The sequence below is a fragment of the Falco biarmicus genome, chromosome 12, assembly GCF_023638135.1.
Source record: "Falco biarmicus isolate bFalBia1 chromosome 12, bFalBia1.pri, whole genome shotgun sequence".
Classification (NCBI taxonomy): domain Eukaryota; kingdom Metazoa; phylum Chordata; class Aves; order Falconiformes; family Falconidae; genus Falco; species Falco biarmicus.
Genome location: NC_079299.1, coordinates 28,662,944 through 28,680,767, shown reverse-complemented (window position 1 = coordinate 28,680,767; position 17,824 = coordinate 28,662,944). Strand labels below are relative to the sequence as shown.

The 17,824-nt window shown below is 40.9% G+C and overlaps 1 long non-coding RNA gene across 1 annotated transcript in view; it reads right to left on the bottom strand.

Annotated features, from left to right (window-relative positions):
• Positions 1 to 17,824, bottom strand: part of LOC130157343 (uncharacterized) — a 365,996-nt gene that overhangs the window by 164,620 nt on the left and 183,552 nt on the right. The window contains exon 4 of the long non-coding RNA XR_008824814.1: positions 6,672 to 6,847. This is a non-coding gene — a long non-coding RNA (uncharacterized LOC130157343). The remainder of the gene's footprint in view (positions 1 to 6,671; positions 6,848 to 17,824) is intronic.

Sequence of the window (17,824 nt, the reverse complement as noted above, 5' to 3'; positions counted from 1 at the left end):
TAAATAACTTCAGCTGCACGACTGGTCTCATTGGGTAAACATCAGGGAGGAAGAAGAAGTACTTACAATATTGACATAAGAACAAAGTGGTAGAAACTGTCCATGACTAACCTGAGGCTGAAGATGAGGGAAGACTTTTTAGCTATCAACTGAACAAGATAATGAAATAGCTTTCCAGCAGAAAGGATGGCAGGTGAAAACTCAGAAAGCTTTACAATAAAGCTTAGCCATTTTATGAGAAGAGTTATGAGCCTTGCCTGTCATACCACAGGACTGGAATCAGTGACCCATGAGGTCTCTCTCATCCCAGTGTTTGTACGTGACTGAAGTTACTCAGGAGCGTAAATGTTTATAGGATGAGCCTGGAGCTTGCGTCAGCATAGCTGGCAAGCTTCCATGGGTGTTTCATTCAACCCGCTGAACACACATAAACATCGAAGGGTAACTTCCTAGTAAAAATGCATACACGCACTCACTCCCCCCCCCCCCATAGATATACATATAAATAAATAATATATATTTTGCACAACAGTTTAAAAATGCATAATAGTTACATGTATTTTAATGTATACTGCAAACAATTTGTATTTCTGCTGCAGGTTATACACAGATTTATGTACACAGGCTAACAAGAAAGCCAAATAACTTTCACCATGCTCTTAACATGGATTATATTAATACTCTTGTTAAGAGAAACTGAAGGAACGTGTTGAACAGAGATGATTTCTTCTGATGTCCATACAGTATTTAGGAATGTTTTAAGTTACTAACCATGTACGATTTGGGCACTGTGCCCCACAGCTTCCAACAGGGATTACACACCAGAGCAGTAAGGATATGTCTTGTCACAGTTAAAGTCACCAAGAACAGCAACAGGATTCAGCTCTAAGGTCTGCAGGTCCCTACACGACTTGGGCCTCTTAGCTGTAGCATATATTGAACCAACAGACAACAGTAAAAGAAGACTTGAATGCACAAAAGCAAGCAACCAGAAACCAGAATACTCCAAAAACGATGTCCGAACAACAGTATTCATTATGATACATAGAACCTCATCCTACAGTTCTGACAGTCTTCAGTATACTGTGTACTTGCCCACACCTGTGTAAAGCCTGCACTTTAGCGCCTGAGAAAAGGCTTCCTCTTTCTCTACAGATTATTTCACAGAGAACATTTTCTTAGCTGCATGAGAAAACACCCTTGAGTGTGATAATAATGAAGAACATATTGTGCAGAAACAGAAGCCTTGCCGAGGACAGAGTTGGTTTCCATCAGGACATTAGAGCTTTCTTTGAAACCATGTAAGATGCAATATATTTATAGCTAATTTCACCATAACATAAAAGCTGCACTTATAGTAAAAGCATTTGCGTAATATAGTAAAATCATGTATGTCAATAATTAACTTTTAAGAGAACGAGATCAGTATTTCCATAAAATAGGGTAAGACATCCTGATCCTGTAGTTACTCATCATCAGTCATAACAGCCCAAAATGGATATAAAATACTCCCACAAAGCAACCTTCTATTCTCTCTGCCTTTGCGTCAAGATAACACTGACTCAATGTCAAGGAGTATCAGCCTCAAAATCGTTTTGGGTTGATGATTAAGAATAGAGGGGGATTTCCCCAACCATCGTTATTTCTAAACACAAAGTTCTATTAACTTGTTTACTTCTATTTGCATTTGCATCTGATCTTTTGATCAGTGGCAATGCTAATGATACAGCTATGAGAGCCCGCAAGCAAGAAATCCACTTACCAGATCTCTTTCTTACTGAGCCTAGAGATTCCCTTAAAAAAAAAATAAATAATGAGAACTCTGTTGCTCCAAAAGAACTAGCTGGGATAGAGGCCTCTTGGCCTGGGTGTTTCCTGTAGGAGAAGATTTCTGACTCCTGTTGTGGGAGAAACTCCTACTTGTCCTGCCCCAAGGGTGAAAGATACTGCCAGGGAATTACAGCAATAAACCTCCAGGTCCCTGTCAAGCTTCAACCATCCCAATGAGTTATTACCCCCTTAGGACTCAAGAGACCTCAGGGAAATTGAAAAACGCTGCTCCTTCTACAGATGACCCAACCCATAACCGCAATGAACAGGCGGAGGAGCATCCTTTGCCAAAGCCAGGGTTGGAAACTGTGGCAGCCCAGTGAGGCCACGGAGTGGGTGGCTGGGAAGGCTTCCCTGCCCTGTCTGGAGGCGGGTGGTCCCTGCTGCAGCAGTTGCCCAGCCATATGTGATTTCAACCTACTTTCTCCCCGGCTGCCGAGGCTCCCGGAGTTCTCCCAGCCTCTTGGACTGTCTGCTTGCTGGCAGGCTGCAGGCCAAGCTGCTGCACCAGCTGCAGCTGGAGCATGGTGGAGGTTCGCCAGGAAGCCTGGTGAAATGTCGGTCTGAGCCAGGCTGCTCCTGCACACACACGTAGGTGCTTGGAGAAGCTCAGGTTTATCCTGTAGCACAGGCAGCACAGCAGCAGGGGCTGGACTCTCAGAAGTCAGCCAGGTTGGTGTGCTGACCTGGCCGCAGGTCTGGCTTGCTGCACATCCTCATGTTTCACAAGTACTGCTCCGGTAGTGCAGGGGCACAGCAAAGTGCACTGAACTGCCCTGTAAGCTCTTGGGAAGGCTGGTTGGGCAGACCTCTGCTGGGTGGAAGCGGAGCAGAAGGGGAAGAGGTTTCATGTCCAAAACACCCAGCTGAGAGGGCATCTGCCCATTGGGGTGCAGGCTTAGCTCTCAGCCCGAATGCAGGCAATCGAAACCAGAAAAAGGAAGGAAAGACTCCCTGAGCTGTTCTCACTGTGATGGAGCGAGTGGGCCCAACCACTGAGTCATGTTCATGGCAGTACACAGCTGGGTCTAAGAGGAAACACACCTTTCCCATCCTCATGGGAAATGCACTGGCACCTGCTGTCCTCTACTTTGTGCCTAGGCATTTCTTTTTTTTAACCCATTTACCTACTGACAGTCATCTTGGGGTACCTTTCTACCATGCCTTTTGTGGTGCTCTGATGATAACAATGCCTTATATTTTCTAAAAGTAATCTTTATTTTACATTTTTCATTTTCTCTAGTCTTTTTAAACTATTTGTTGAGGTGTTTCACAAAATCACCCATTTTGGAAGTCAAGAACTACATTAATTTGATCTTCACCCTTTCCCTAACCACTTGCCTACAATGCACACATCATACACAATGGCAGCAAGGTCAGTCTTGCACATTTGGAAAGCAAAGGCAGTATCAGACTGAACAGTCACATAGATAAATTAAATCTCTCTGAACACACTTAGACAGACACATACACAGGCATAGAAGAGAAGCTACCACTGATCAGAGGTAGGATCTGTGTCCCTGTTGCCATTCAGCCTCAGTGAGAGCAGGGTTTTTTCCATTCTCACAAGAATTTGTAGACTCTCCCAACCTGTCTTTAAATGAATAGAAAGAAATAGCACATACAACAACTGAAGGGAAGTCTGAGCAAAACTGTCTGTAACCACTTAAGATTCAAATACGCCAGAAGTTCCTAAGTCATCTGATATTAATTTCTGAAGAATTCAAATAGGGCTTGTGCTGTATGCCAGAAACTATAAATACAATGCTTTCTCTTATCAATCTCTTCACTCACTTTAGGCAGCTTGATAGCATTAGCTCAATATCTGCACTATTCCTCCTTCCTTCCCCTAACAGAACACAAGGAAGCTGTGGGACTTTTCTGCTGATTTATGTTCAAAGCTGGAGGTGAAACCGCTGTATTAGAAGATTTCACTGAATGGGAACTAGAAGCCAGCCCACACAGGCTCTACAGGAAGAAATCACAGAAAAAGGCAAACGCAAGAGAAAACTTAGAACAGATAAATTAGCAAATGGCAAAGTTCACTGGGAGGTAAGGTTGGCGTGCTAGCCTTTGTGTTTACAGGCTCACTCCTGTGGATGCAGGTCTCCACTGATGTGCTCCTGGGGAGAGTGCAGCTGGGACTCTCTCAGTTCACACTGTCAGGACTAGTCTGAAGACAGGAATTTCAGATAATGGAGCAAGGAGAGAGCATCTAGAGTTATACAAACAGTCAAAACAATCTGATGGGCAAAATCAGTGACTGCTAGAGCTGGCTGAGTGTTTAGAAAAAGATACACAGTTCAGTATTCAGCTTCTGAAATGCACTACAGATTTTCATTTAAATCTATAACCTGAAAGTCCACTGATTTATTGAATTGAAGATATATAATAGGTATTTAAATATGCCTCTTCCTACCAGACCAGAATCCACAGAGCACTTTGCCTCTCATGAGGCTACACAGGGATGGTTAACTGATGTTAGGTATCTCATGAATCAGTTGGGTGTGGGAACGTAGAGTGGGAACCAGCCAGTGAACCACACTTAGAGGAAAGAATGCTTTGACCAGACTCTCAAGCTGCTTTAACACATGGCATGCCCCTAAATACATAAGGCTAAATACAGTTTAATGCTCATAGGATTGAAAATGCGTTACTTTTCAGTCATGCCAACAAAAAAACCCTGGGATATTCTGACTTTAGGAATGTCAGTATTTCACCCCTATTCCAAGAACAGAAATTCAGCTAAAAGAATATTACAGAATTCCAGTTCCAATGAATGCTGAACCACTCAAATTTCAAGCCTCCTTTTTTTAGGAATTCTATTATTCAGCACAAGTATCATTACAAATACTATTATGTTTTTATTAATTATTGCATTCAATCTGGCAGACGTTAAGACTCATAAATTAAAACAAACAAACAAACAAAAAACCAACAACAAACAAACAACCCGCAACTAATGTCACAGAGATTTTGGCACTCTTTCAGTAACTGTTGTGGCAGGAGGAACACCTAACAGAAGAATCTAGTTCACAAGACTTGCAGGTCAAACTGTACGGATCAGAGATTTCTGAATCCATTTCAGTTAAACATCTAAATCAAAGAGGTCAAGATTTACTAGATCCACTAATCTACTTCCTTTCTGAAACATAACCCTCTGTCATTTATCTTTTTAAGACCATTGGCTCTATCTCTAGACTCTAGTGTACTGAAGATGCTAGCATACTTGAGAACACCTCAGTGATACTGTTTCTTGTCTCTTAATTTACTCTGACACTGAGAATTCTCATTCAATTCTTTCTTGTTTGTTTACTTAAAGGCAAAACTTAAGAGTTAACCTTTCGTTTCCATTTCATTTGATATTTCTTTGTCATAAAACACCCCTGCCAAAATAATATTTGCCATAGCAAGTGTAATTCAGAAATGACGTAAACTGGAAAACTCAGACAAGGAAATCCAGATACATATTGCCTGCTTGGCAAAAAGTGGCAACTCGTTCATAGAAATATAACTCAAACCCAGAAGTGTTTGGGCCACCACGACGCAGGAAAGCAGACAAGTTGAGTGGCAAGAAGAGCTATACACTTCTGAATATTTCACAAGTCCAACATGGTAGCAAAGCAGCCCTGTTGCTGTCTGTTCTGCATCTCCATCTGGTGTCCTGTAATGGTTTTAATGAAAGCTCTTACACATGGTTCTTAAAATAACCCATCTGTCTACTGGGGTGAATTAAAAGATGTAAACGCAGTGTAATATGCCAAAGAATATAATAGTCTCAATATAAGATCTGACTGTGTCAACCAGCAACATGTTCCAGCTGGGGCAGCCTCATGGAACAAAGGCAGCCCTTGGCTTAATACTGAGTATATGCTTCTGAAGTCCCAAATCAGGCGAAAGAGAAATAAAGCTCAAGACCTTGACCAGATGTGCAATACCCGGCCGAGTGCACAGTAAGCATGCTCCCACAGAAACCTCGCTATCAACGTGAACAGTTCCAATAGGAGCAAACATCTGTTTCGGATGGCTAATACAGGGGATGTAGTACATAATCACAGATAACACTTGAGCAGGACTGATCCTTTGAACTGCCTTCTTCCCTCTCTGCTGTTGCTGGCCACAACTTGAATTAGCTCATGTTCTATTTTAGACAACCAGGGACACAGTCTCACCAACTCAGCTCTGAACTCTGCAGCTGAGAAAGGACTGGATTTCCAAAACTGCTCCAGTACAACATTAATGGCCTGGGTTGCAAGGACCATGGAAACTGGGCCATAGTCCTCTTTCTAATATCTTTCCGACCACTTCCCACTAAATTAGATAAACAGATGGGAATGAATTAAATCTACAGATTAATGGTTATTGTACTAGGGTCCACAATGAGTATTTGTCACGTAACAGCACTTAGTACATGTTGTCAGGAAAGGTTAAAGACAGACATTCCTAATGACCAATCATCTCTAGTCCCAGTGACCGCTTCCCTTTGAATCAAACCACCTAGATGCATGCTGATGTGCACATTCTCTTCTCTTCCACAGGAAAAGCCTGGGATAATCCCAATTTCCAGAGTTTCTAGCTCCCTGCAAAGATGAGGATGACTCTACACATCATATGAGCTTACTGTAATCATGCTGTGCAACAAACACATATGGGAAATGGCCTAGATAACACAACATCTTCTTGGGTTGGTTGGTTGGGTTGGTTTGGGAAAAATTATTTTCATTTTGCTTTCTTAGAGTATTTATCACAGAAAATTCCTTTTCCATGACCAGAACTTGCAAGTGTTAACATAACACAAATTATATAACATTCTCCAAATCTGGATTAATTCATAGACTTACCAGAGGCTCTCTTGCAATGATTTTCCTTTGAAGGTTGATTGAGATGACAAAACTCTTGGAGATGATAACTCCTATCTTTCGATTACAGCCTTGATGGTCTGATAAAGACTATAAAACTACAACCATTTAACTCTCTGGTCCCTGAATTCCCCCTGAGCATTCTCCTTTGAGATCACCTGAAAGAGATAAACGAAGATGTAAAGAGCATGTGATGGAACTGTTCCAGCACTGATACTGCTAATATTACTTGGCTTTACAGTTATGCTAATATCAATTATGCATGTTTTATTAATACTCGCTGTCAATTCTTGGAGTTGCCTTACAAAGCAATCTATCATAGAAGCTTTCACTTTGCACTTACAAAGAAAAAAATTACTTTCCACACTCAAAATGCTCTGTACAGCATGGTAAGAGAGGCAGCCTTTAAAAAGAAGGTTCGTCAGACAAATTAGAGACAAGTAGCAATGGAGGAAAATGTTGGATGTTCACTTTCATAGGAAAGGTCATCTTTGTAGACTCTGGAAGTTACCCTTGTAAACACTGTTCAGAAACCTAATGGAGTCTGAGTTGTGTATTTTTGACCAGTGACGAGCCCTACTAAATCTGCATGGTATATCTACAGAAGTGTTTTTCCCCTTGTTTGCAACTTCTTTGCGCACTGGCAAGGTTCAAGAGTCGCTGCTAACTTTTCTCTTTCCTTTTGCTTGTCTGCAGAAAGTGTGTCATGCAAACCCATTTTATCTTAATCCCTTCAAGTGTTTGACTGCCTGCAACTGCAGCACTAGCATCCTTACAATACTATTCTTGGAATAAAGTGCCTTCCTTTCTGACGCTATAATCAAACCTTGCTAGCAAATAGCTTCTGCTTATCCCTTTGCTACACACACACCTTTTACCTTTCTTCAGACATCCCAGTTTCCCCTTCTCTAAGTTTGGCAAAAAAATACTTTGATCTAAGGGGGTCTATGAGGCATGATATAGTATCAGGACAGAGCAGTAGGGATAATTGAGAGCCCTCAACAAGATGGCTCTACCGGCAGTTTTCTTTTGGAGAGTGGTTATTATTTACCATATACTTAAATTTGGTATATTAAAATGACTTATTACATTCACCTTAGCAACAGAAAACCAATACAAACCGAAGTATTTAGCATTTCTGTAGCTCACATAACCTTAGTGTGAGCACCTCAGAATTTCTGGCCCACTGTGGTGCTGATATCCTTATTGAATATGAAATACTGAGACATGGAGAACATGAATGACCTTCCAGAAATTCTGGAGCAGAGTAGGGATCTCAAAACATGTATTACAGCCTAACTAGCTGAATGTGGAGAAATGAAAAGTAGTGAAAGATTGTAGATACCAGCTTTGCTGGATATTCACACTCCTTTGCTTACCCCAAAAGCACAGCAAGCACATACCAGCCCGGTACAGTTTGGCTGTAGTACTCCAAGCTTTTACTGCTCTGCCCCTGAGAGGTGCTTGCTAACAGAAATTTAATCTCTACTAAAATAGTTTTACACACTGCTTTTCAGGCACAACTGTAATTTATCTGTGTTTGGGTTTTGTGCATGATCTATGCAGCAAGCACCGAGACCAGTTACACTCCCGAATGTTCTAGCTCCACCTGAAATCAGCCTTTCTGAGCTCATCTTAATTGCGTCCTCGTGACTGCATTAACTTCAAAGAGCACTTCGAAGACCACACAGCTCTTACTGCAAACAAGCCAGCAGGACAAGTATAACCCCTACTAATAATGTCGTAGAGGCTAGACCACACAGAAGATTCTTGCAGTGCCCTTTGGGCTTAAAGATGTAGGGGGTCTGAACTACCTGCCGCTGAGACCAATTCACAGCAGCTCCAAGAATCCCCCGTGCAGGGCATGTGGTGAGTTCCATGCCCATACGGATGGGTGTAGAGCTGTAGATCTTCTCGTCGATCAGATAGCCACATTAGTTTTGCCCCAGCTTGCAGTATGCCCTCCTCAAAGTAAACACAGCAGAGAGAAAGTTCACACCCGAGTACCTGAGAGGTTGCCAGTTAAGTCAGTCTCTTAGCCACTGTGAAAGTTCTGGGTCCTGAGTGCTGCTTCAAAGCAAGCTGTGGGGGGTTCAACCCCAGTCATGCCCCATGGCAAGAAACTGCACAGAACCCACAAGCCATCATGACATCCTATTTAAAGTACACTGAAGATGCCCACAGGTGAGCGAGGAAGGGAAAACGTCTGGTTTAAAAGCCCTAGTGTTGTCAGGTCACCAAGGAGTGTAGGGGAGTCAAGATCAAGGGAGTCCTGAATAGCTGAACTACGGAGCTACACTAACGAAAACTTGTGGACTCATGGGAAAAAAAAGATGTAAATGGAAAGCATCCACAGATGGGCTTTGTGACAGTGGTATATACATGACAAACTTTTGCACATCATCCTTCATAGGTCCTGCCTCTGGACCTTCAGGTCAACAAACACAATTCGCTGCTGCAGCAGAGGCTCCAGGTTTGCTGCTGGAAGGCAGCAGGCTGCAAAGCGCTACAGAGGTTGGGCTGAGTAACTGAATAGGGCAATTCATCATTTATCCCTTTACAAACTGTCAACAGGTGACTTGCAGTTGTCTTAAAATGAGTACATACTAATTACATTTTTGCAATTGGTAATAGCTAAAAGTAGTTATCATCTGAAAGTTCACCACAGCCACTATGTCTGGACTGTGGTCACTGAAATTCAGCCGTAGAGCTGGGATGGTTAGTTTTGGCTGGACACACAAGCTATAGGTATAGTTTTTTTCAGCGTGTTCTGAATTTTTGGCACAGGAACTTATGGTTTTGAGTTAATCTTCATTTCCTCATTGCCCTGGTTTCAAACTAAACTTTTCCTTGTTTGAAACTGGATTTTTATCCAGGGTGAAAGGGAGCAGTTGAGAGGGGAAAGAGAGAGGGTTAACATTTTTCAGAGGACAGACTGAAAGAGGTGGGACAGCTCTGCTGGGGAGGTCAGGATGATCTGCTGCTTGCTTTGGGTCAGGAATCAGACGTGCATCCTCAGACACAAAGATGCTTTGTCGAAAATGCAGTTCTGGATCAGTTGTATGCTTTGTTCCCATACATCTGCCATGACAGGACGCAATCTTTTCTTGCTGCCTACTTTTTCCCCCACTTTTTGCAGAGCACAGATGATACCAATATTTTTAACCTTTGTCCTAATTTGGTATACACTCGTGAAACAAAAACACTGACATTTTGTGATGTCAGAATTACCTTCTTCCCAATAATTTCCAAAGCTGTCTAGGACCTTGCATAGCCACTGAATGAGACACAAACGTTAGCACACCTGCTCAAATACTTACTGGTAAGGAACCCAAAATAAATCACAACTGTTGCTAAAGCAAATTTCTCTGAAAATGTTGTGGTTTTTTTTTTTTTTTAAAGTTGCAGTATTCATGGAAAATGTTGACATGTAGTCATCTCTAGATTACAGCCAGCTATCCTCAGAAGGACAAGGATCCATACTGATTTATTCGTGCTACAAGGAACAAGATTTCAGCTTTCTATAGACAGTAGTGCATTGAAAAGAAAACAGAAAAAAACCCTGAATCTTCTGTGGTGCATAAGTTGCAGTTTGCATTTGAGTCCTTTGCCACTGAATTTTCTCCTTTGCACAGAAGCCAAACAGAGCAGACCCTGAACAAGATCCCTGCCAAGACTGATTAAAGACTTGCTCTCTGCACCTGCCTATTATTTTACCACTACGCACCTGCAGACTGGTTTCAAGAGCCTCATTATTGCTCACTTGTCTCTGGCCTCATTCTGACAAACTTCAAAGACAAAATGCCACATTTTCCTTCTAATGACCATCGCAACAGTTCCAACTCTGAACAGCCTCTAATAATTTCTCAATTTTTTTCCTGCTCACTGCTCACCAAATATGTAATAATGAATAGCGACACAGCAGGCTGAAGGTAGAGTTAATGTAATTCCTAGAAAGGGAAATCTGCTTTACAAAATGAAACCAAATCAGAAAACTCCAGGACTCCAGGTAAAAAACATAAAGGGGGTGGGGGGTGGGGAGAAGAAGGGGAAAAAATAACCAAGAGTATAACTGAAGGCAGTGACCTTTTCACATTCCCAGAGCTTCTATCTAGACATTTATGAGTACTTCTGCACCTGGAGAGACCGCCTCTGCAACTTACAGCTTTGCACAGCCCTTACATTGTGTCTCAGTCCCTAATTTCTGTCCTGTGTGAAATGTAAAGGGGACCCACCACCGACTTTCCTCATTGCTGTTGGTGCTGCCACTGGCCAGACTGGAACCCTTGCTCAAGCCAGTCTGGAGACAAACTGCTGAAACTCCAGGCTTTCTTTGAGCTCTACCCCTACCCATAGGCTCTCCTGAGTCACTGATTCATATTCCAGGTTGCTTTTCTCCCAAGGCTATACATATGAATAGCTCCTGAAGGAGATGCCATGGATCTGCTTAATGGTACAATTGATAGGCAACCAATGATCATAGCAAAAGAACCCTGCCTGGATCTAGTGTGCCTGAAAAGTGCTTCTTCACCCAGAAATTGTATATTTTGTTTCCTACAGTATCAATTACACTTGTAAAAATATAATTCTTACGATATTGCCTGTATCTATACATGTGTTAGGAAGGTAAGGTACAACCCTCCCTTTAAGATACCATCCTGCTGTTTCCCGAGGGGCCTTTTCACCATGTTGCTGAAGCATGGGCGTGCAGGGATGATGAACAAACAGGTATTCTAAAGAGATACCAGTATGAAACTTTAATGAGGAAATCAAATATTGATGCTTTTGTTTTGTCCTGTTTTGGTTGAAAAGTTTGCTCTTTAATCCTCCAGCCAGAGGGCACATTGTACCATGCGCACTTCCAAAGCCACAGCAAGGAGCACATATCACCAAATTCTCACTGGCTACCTAGTTGAAGGGTAGTTAAACCATCTCCAGAAGAGAGCCTTGTGCACAGCTGTGCCATACGAATAGAGGATTTATTTAGACATGTCAGTTCAGACAGAAGTGAAGGTTCTGATCCAGCGAGCAAAAGCTCCAGCCATTACCGCGAGCTTCTATGTTATAAACCAGGACCAAAATGGGACAGGAAAAATGCAGATCTTGGATCCGTACCATCAAAGAGAGAACAAAGTTTACCCTGTGAGTCACAAGTCACAAGCCAAAGTGTGTATTAATCTTCACCCTGACACATTTCTTCCATCCATCAGATCTAGCATTGTGCTAGTCTAACAGTGAGGATACATCATGTCATTCATGACACATGATGATTCCCAGATGTTCAGAGAGCTGGGCTACCCAGTGGAACAAATGGGTGTTTACAGTAAAATAAGTACCAAATTTAGCAAAACTGAAGATCAAGTTACAAGTTAATTAGCACAAGAGGGCTGAAACCCCATGATATATGGGAGCTCATACTTCTTCAGTAGATCCAGAAGTATAAATTGAGAAAAGAGCTTAACAATTGATTAGTAAAAAAATCAAAACCAAACAATCAAATAAAATAAAACCCGAAACACCCAGAAAGTCACCCTGACAGAAGCCAGAACAAATAACACCATTGCCGAGCTCTGATGTAGCTCTTCTGGTGGAGTTCCTGGTGATGAATAAAAGGAGCTCTGAGTCAGGTGCTTGTAAATATAGTCATACGTAACACCTACCAAATCAATGAGAAAGAAAATTTAGAGAGGGAAACAGATCTAAATACATCTTAGAGAGTCTGTGAAGTTCTCAACTGACTGTAAGAGCTCCTGATTCAGGCAAGAACATCCCAAGTCTCTTTGAAGGTTCTTCACTCATAAATTTCTCAAGTGGCATACTGAGGAGCTCTGTGAGCAGCTGGAGAAGGTGGCCACTGACCTGAGGCTGTGGGAGAGGACATGAACTAGGGCCTCCCTGACCTACACAAACTGAGGTAAAGCACAGCCTTCCACTGGGCTGCCTTGGTGAAGATGTTTCAGAGATGACCAGGTCAGGGCCACGGTAGGCAAGGAAAACTAAGGGCTAGTCATATCAGAAAGATACAACCAACACTAACATAAAGAGTGGAGAACGGTCAACTCTAAAACCAGACACTGCTAAACCCCAGTGAGATCGAAAGTAACTCCCTGTTAAAGGCTGTTCTCCTAAAAAGTTTAATGTTCCCAAAAGTCATTACAACTCTCTAGATCTTCTGCTAAATTATCCTTACTCTGCCAGACATTTAAGTCAGTACTGAATGGAGCCATGCAAAAAATAACGCAAGCCCCCTATTCTCTTGCACTTCATGTCAAACCCAGGAGGCATGAGCAGCCTATGGAGCAGACGGCGCTACCAGCAGTGGGGATCCTGATGACCCAGAAAAGCTCACCGGAGCCAGAGTTCACACAATGACAGAGGGCCAGACGCCAGTGCTGGCCCTGAATACTTTCCTTATTCTGTGCTAGAGCAAGAAATTCATTTTCCATAGAGCAATAACTAGGCCAAGTTTTAATCTGGCTTGCAGTGCTGAAAACAACCTGCAAAAAACAGGTGGCAGTCTCCTTTCACGCAAGCCAAAAGACAGATAAAAATAGATGTGAATTGCCATTGAAAATATGGTAAAATAATCCTTTTCCATCTGCTAAAGCAAACCTTGGGAGTAAGTGAATTAACAGGTCTCTACTATCAGACACCATGAGCTAGGCATCGCTGCTCATTAATTAATATTAACATGACAGCAATCGATTGCCTGTATCTCTTGCACATATTAATCAAAGCCGAGAGCTGAGTGTGCACCTTGTATATCACTCACAAACCCCACTGGCACGCTGCCCATTCACTCCTAAATATTTACAGCAGTGTTTGCTTGCTGAAGATCATTCCTGTTGTGAAGGCACTGTAGCAAGGGCCTTTCCTCTCCTGCCATTTCAGTGTTCCCTGTCCAGCCCATGCCCTGAAGATCATAGTATTACAGTGCTGTCTCCTCCACTTTGAAGTTGGCCACAAATGATGAATTCAAGATGCAAACCCCAGGTCACTTACAGAAAGGGTTTTTACAGAGAAAAGGATGTCCTTCCAGAAACAGACCTGAAGGCCATAATTTACACATCTCTGCTGTTGTTATGACAGCACAGCACTGATCGCCCACACTGACCTTCAACTAGCCAGAGCGATCCTGAAGGAAGGATCCTCAGCACCATCTAATTATCCAAGACTTCAGCCTGTTGCTCAAGAAGGTTGCTTCTGTGGGTAGACTGCTAAAAATACGCGACGTACCCAGGCATGGAAACGTAGACTTCCCCTCAATCCAAACACAACCAGTTTCATCAAGTCAGAATGTGACCTATCCCATCCAGAAGGGAGATAGTTTCTGTTTAAACAAGGGGGAAAAAATATAGGCCAAAGTCCTTGTCTCATTTATGGTAACGTAAATCTAGAATAACTGAATAAATATAACCAGAGTTAAAGCTTTTATAAACAGGTATAAATTAGATCAGAATCAGCTTAAACACAAGCAAGTTTTTAAGACTCTTTGGCATCTTTTAAGCCTCAGTTACTGGTTAGATGCTCAGTCAGCCTGATTCCAGACTTTTAGCTGCCTATTATTTACATGACTACTCGCAAAACCAGCGGTCACCCAACAGCACATGTCTAACCTGCGTTTGCACAACATTTAGCAGATGCATAAGCTGGCAGAAATTTAAAAGTGAACATCTGAGGGACAGCACTGCAATAAAGCATGAAATAGAGCTGACTAAAACATAATAAAAAAATCAAGAGTCCACCTCAGGAAATTATAATTTTCTTTTCAAATTGAGATTACATGTCCAGAGCTTTTTCCCCACAGAACCGAAAGTTCAGAACATTTTTTGTAGTTTAAAATGTTGAAACATTTTCACTGAAAATAAACATTTTGACATTTCCAAGTCCAAATGTATACATGTGGTTTGTCAACAAAATTAAGTTAGAAATCACAGACGAAAAGGTTTTCATGTGAGGTTTATCTTGTACTTCCTGCATTTTGATGAAATAGTGCAATCGTGTCCAGGTCAAAAAGTTAAGAGGTGCTCAAAAACACTAACAATGAATTGCTCACTCACCTTTAATCTCAGATCAGTTTTGATCTCAGTTTGGATTAGCCTGCTGTTATTCAAGCCAATTCATTTACTTTTCCAGCTGCATAGGCAGATACAGAGATCTGGGCCACTGACAACTGTTACGCATGATCCAGGATTAGAACTGTAGGAAAGCACAGAAATACTATTATCACCTTTGTATATGTTTTCTTGGACCACAAGTTTTATTCTGCACCTTCTAAGGGTGAGCGCTGGATCCCATTTCAGATTTCTCTTCTGTATTTAGCCCAGTTGGACAGAGCTGAGAGATTTCGACATCAAACATGTTTAAACTATGTAAATTTCTTCCAGCTACTACTTTTCTTGCATGTAAAAAGACTCAGCACTCATACAGCACCTGAATGACAATCCTGTTACCAAAGTGACGAGGATAGCAAAGGATCTGAATGAGTAAAGTACTGCCAGTTCAATTATTCTTTTTATTATTTTTTTTTTAAACTGCAATGCAGAGAACAGGTGCCTTCCAGGGACCAGACCATAAAGTTCAGGCAGTAGAGTATTTTAAATCTGTGCCCTAAACTTAAACAGAACTGGATGGTCAAAAGAATTAAATTTATTTTGCTTTTATTTCAAATTCCTGTACCTATTTCTCTTCCTGATTCTGAGGCTGAAATGCTCAGAATAATTTTCTTTTCTCAATATCTCTGGCTTGCCTTCAAGCAAGGTAGCTGGAAAGACTGGAATCAGACCAATCATTTCCATCTACTCTTATATCTTACTAGTGAAAGCTTATGGGAGTTATGTAAATTGTTGATGCTTGTGTAACAGGTCTTGATCTGAAAAATACGGCATTTTTTTGTGGCTTTGGAAGACTTCACTCAGAGAATATTCTTTTTTATATGTATGTTTGTATATATATATGTGTGCATACATGTCTGTATATATATATAATGCCAGTATGCAGTCAAGACTTTTTCTCTACCGTACACCTACCACCACCTACCATGTGTTCTATGGTAATATATTAAATTTATATAATTCACTGGTCCTTTGGAAATGGGGTCTTATCCTACACATACTCAAGCACCCATAAGACAAAAAGAAAAATGTTTATACTATGTCTAGATTGTTAGAGAAAAGACCTGGAAAATATTGCAAAAAATGCTGAAGATAGAATATCAGTGTATGAAGTTTAATAGTCAATTCTCAGTAAATGTCATTCTGATTTGATTTAAAAATTTTATCTACAGCTGAAAAAGTACATGGTAAGTGTTTTTTCAGAAGCCTAGGATTTCATTACCAGTGTTCAGCGTTGCTAATATTTATAGTGATAGAGCAGTAATTTCTAAAATTTTATTAAGAAAGTAATCTGGCTTCCTGCAAGAATTATCTCCTTGACATAAACTCCCATGCATTATAGTCTGTATCACACTACATTTTTCCATTGATATCCCTGATTTCTTTCTCAAGGTGAGTTGACATTCTTGATATAAAAAAAATGAGCTATATAAAATATGGTAAATGTAACATGCATAAGTAGGAATACTCCCACTGAAAAAAGCAGCTATCTTAGTAATACATATTAAGATATAAAGATATTTAATATTACTAAAGGAAATTGGAAACATTACCATTCTATCAAAGGTTAATCATTCAGAGAAATTTTTATGTACTTCTGGATTTCTATCCACAAAATGGGAACAGTCTCTCTAGAGAGAAATATTTTAAGTAACATATGTTGTTTTACTTCTGAAAAATACAGACAGCATTCCTAGCCATAATTGTTGTGATGCCCTGTGTATCCAAACTTAAAGGTCCTGAACCTCAGGAACCAGCTGCTACTGAGCATCACGTGTTAACATCCATCAGAATGGCCAAGCAACAGAGAAGACATGCAAAATTAGGATGCAAGATTGAAAATTTAAGCAGTTGTTCTTCTTCTAAACATAAATTTCATGCTGTTAGAATCTCAATTCATTTTCTATCAAGAGAACACTTAAAAGCCAAATGCAACATTCAAGTATTTTCCAATACAAGCAGTCCAGACTTCTCTAATTTTTGCCTTTTAAAAAAACCTCATAATGTTTTACTCCTTGTAGGGGCTTAACTTTTTCTTGATGGAAAGAGACAGTGTGGGAGGACAAATGGCTGAGAGGTAGCATTTTATCTGTTTGATTAAGCCATCTCTCTTACATCAAGGATTCTATGTTGAAGTAATAATGAATCAACTACATCAATACAATAATAAGCTTCACATTACACTAGCATTATCACGTTCAGACAATGTTTAAGTTAAACTCCTTTATTGGTAATTACAATACCAACATCTAAGGGAATTTACTTAATATAGCATAAAACTATAAATTATTTTAGGGGGGAGGACACTACATATCCTACCTTTGAAGCTTTTGGTACAAAAATAGCTGCGAGAAGTGGAAATGAACACAACAGATGAATAGAACACATGCAACATCTTTTAATTGGCCCATTAATTCCAAAAGAATCTAACTCAAAATGTTCAGGAGTTCAGGGAGTACCTGTGTTGAATTCATAACTGAAAGGTCTTCAAGTGAAGCAGTAGATTGCAGCCTCTGAATTTCAACCTGCTTAAATTCACTTACCAGCTTAAACCTCTGAGTTTGACCCTTGGAATGGTACCTACACTACATAGTCTCTTAGATTCTAGGGGAAACTAGATGAACAAGTTCTACTAGAATTGTCTGAGAGGCTTAGCTGCAGGTCACCAACAATATTACACATCTGGATGAGCGGAACAGCCTAAGAGATTCCCATAAAATGAGCAAGTTCTGCTATGCAAACATGTCTTGCCTTTAAATTGCAGTAAGGAATACTAATTTAGATCATCCCCAAAAGCTCAAGTTCCATCATCATCATGGAACATCAGTGTCATTTGCTTGGGAGCAGCAGCCAGCGAGCAGGAGACAACCTTGTCTTAAAGAGTTTAGGGCTTGTAGCAAGACTGTTGATGTATCTCCTGCAGCACCACACACTCCAGAGCCAGGAATAAAACAAAGATCTGAACTGTGGGCTCCTGTATAAGGTTCAAATTATCCTACCATGAGAGACCTACATGCCTTC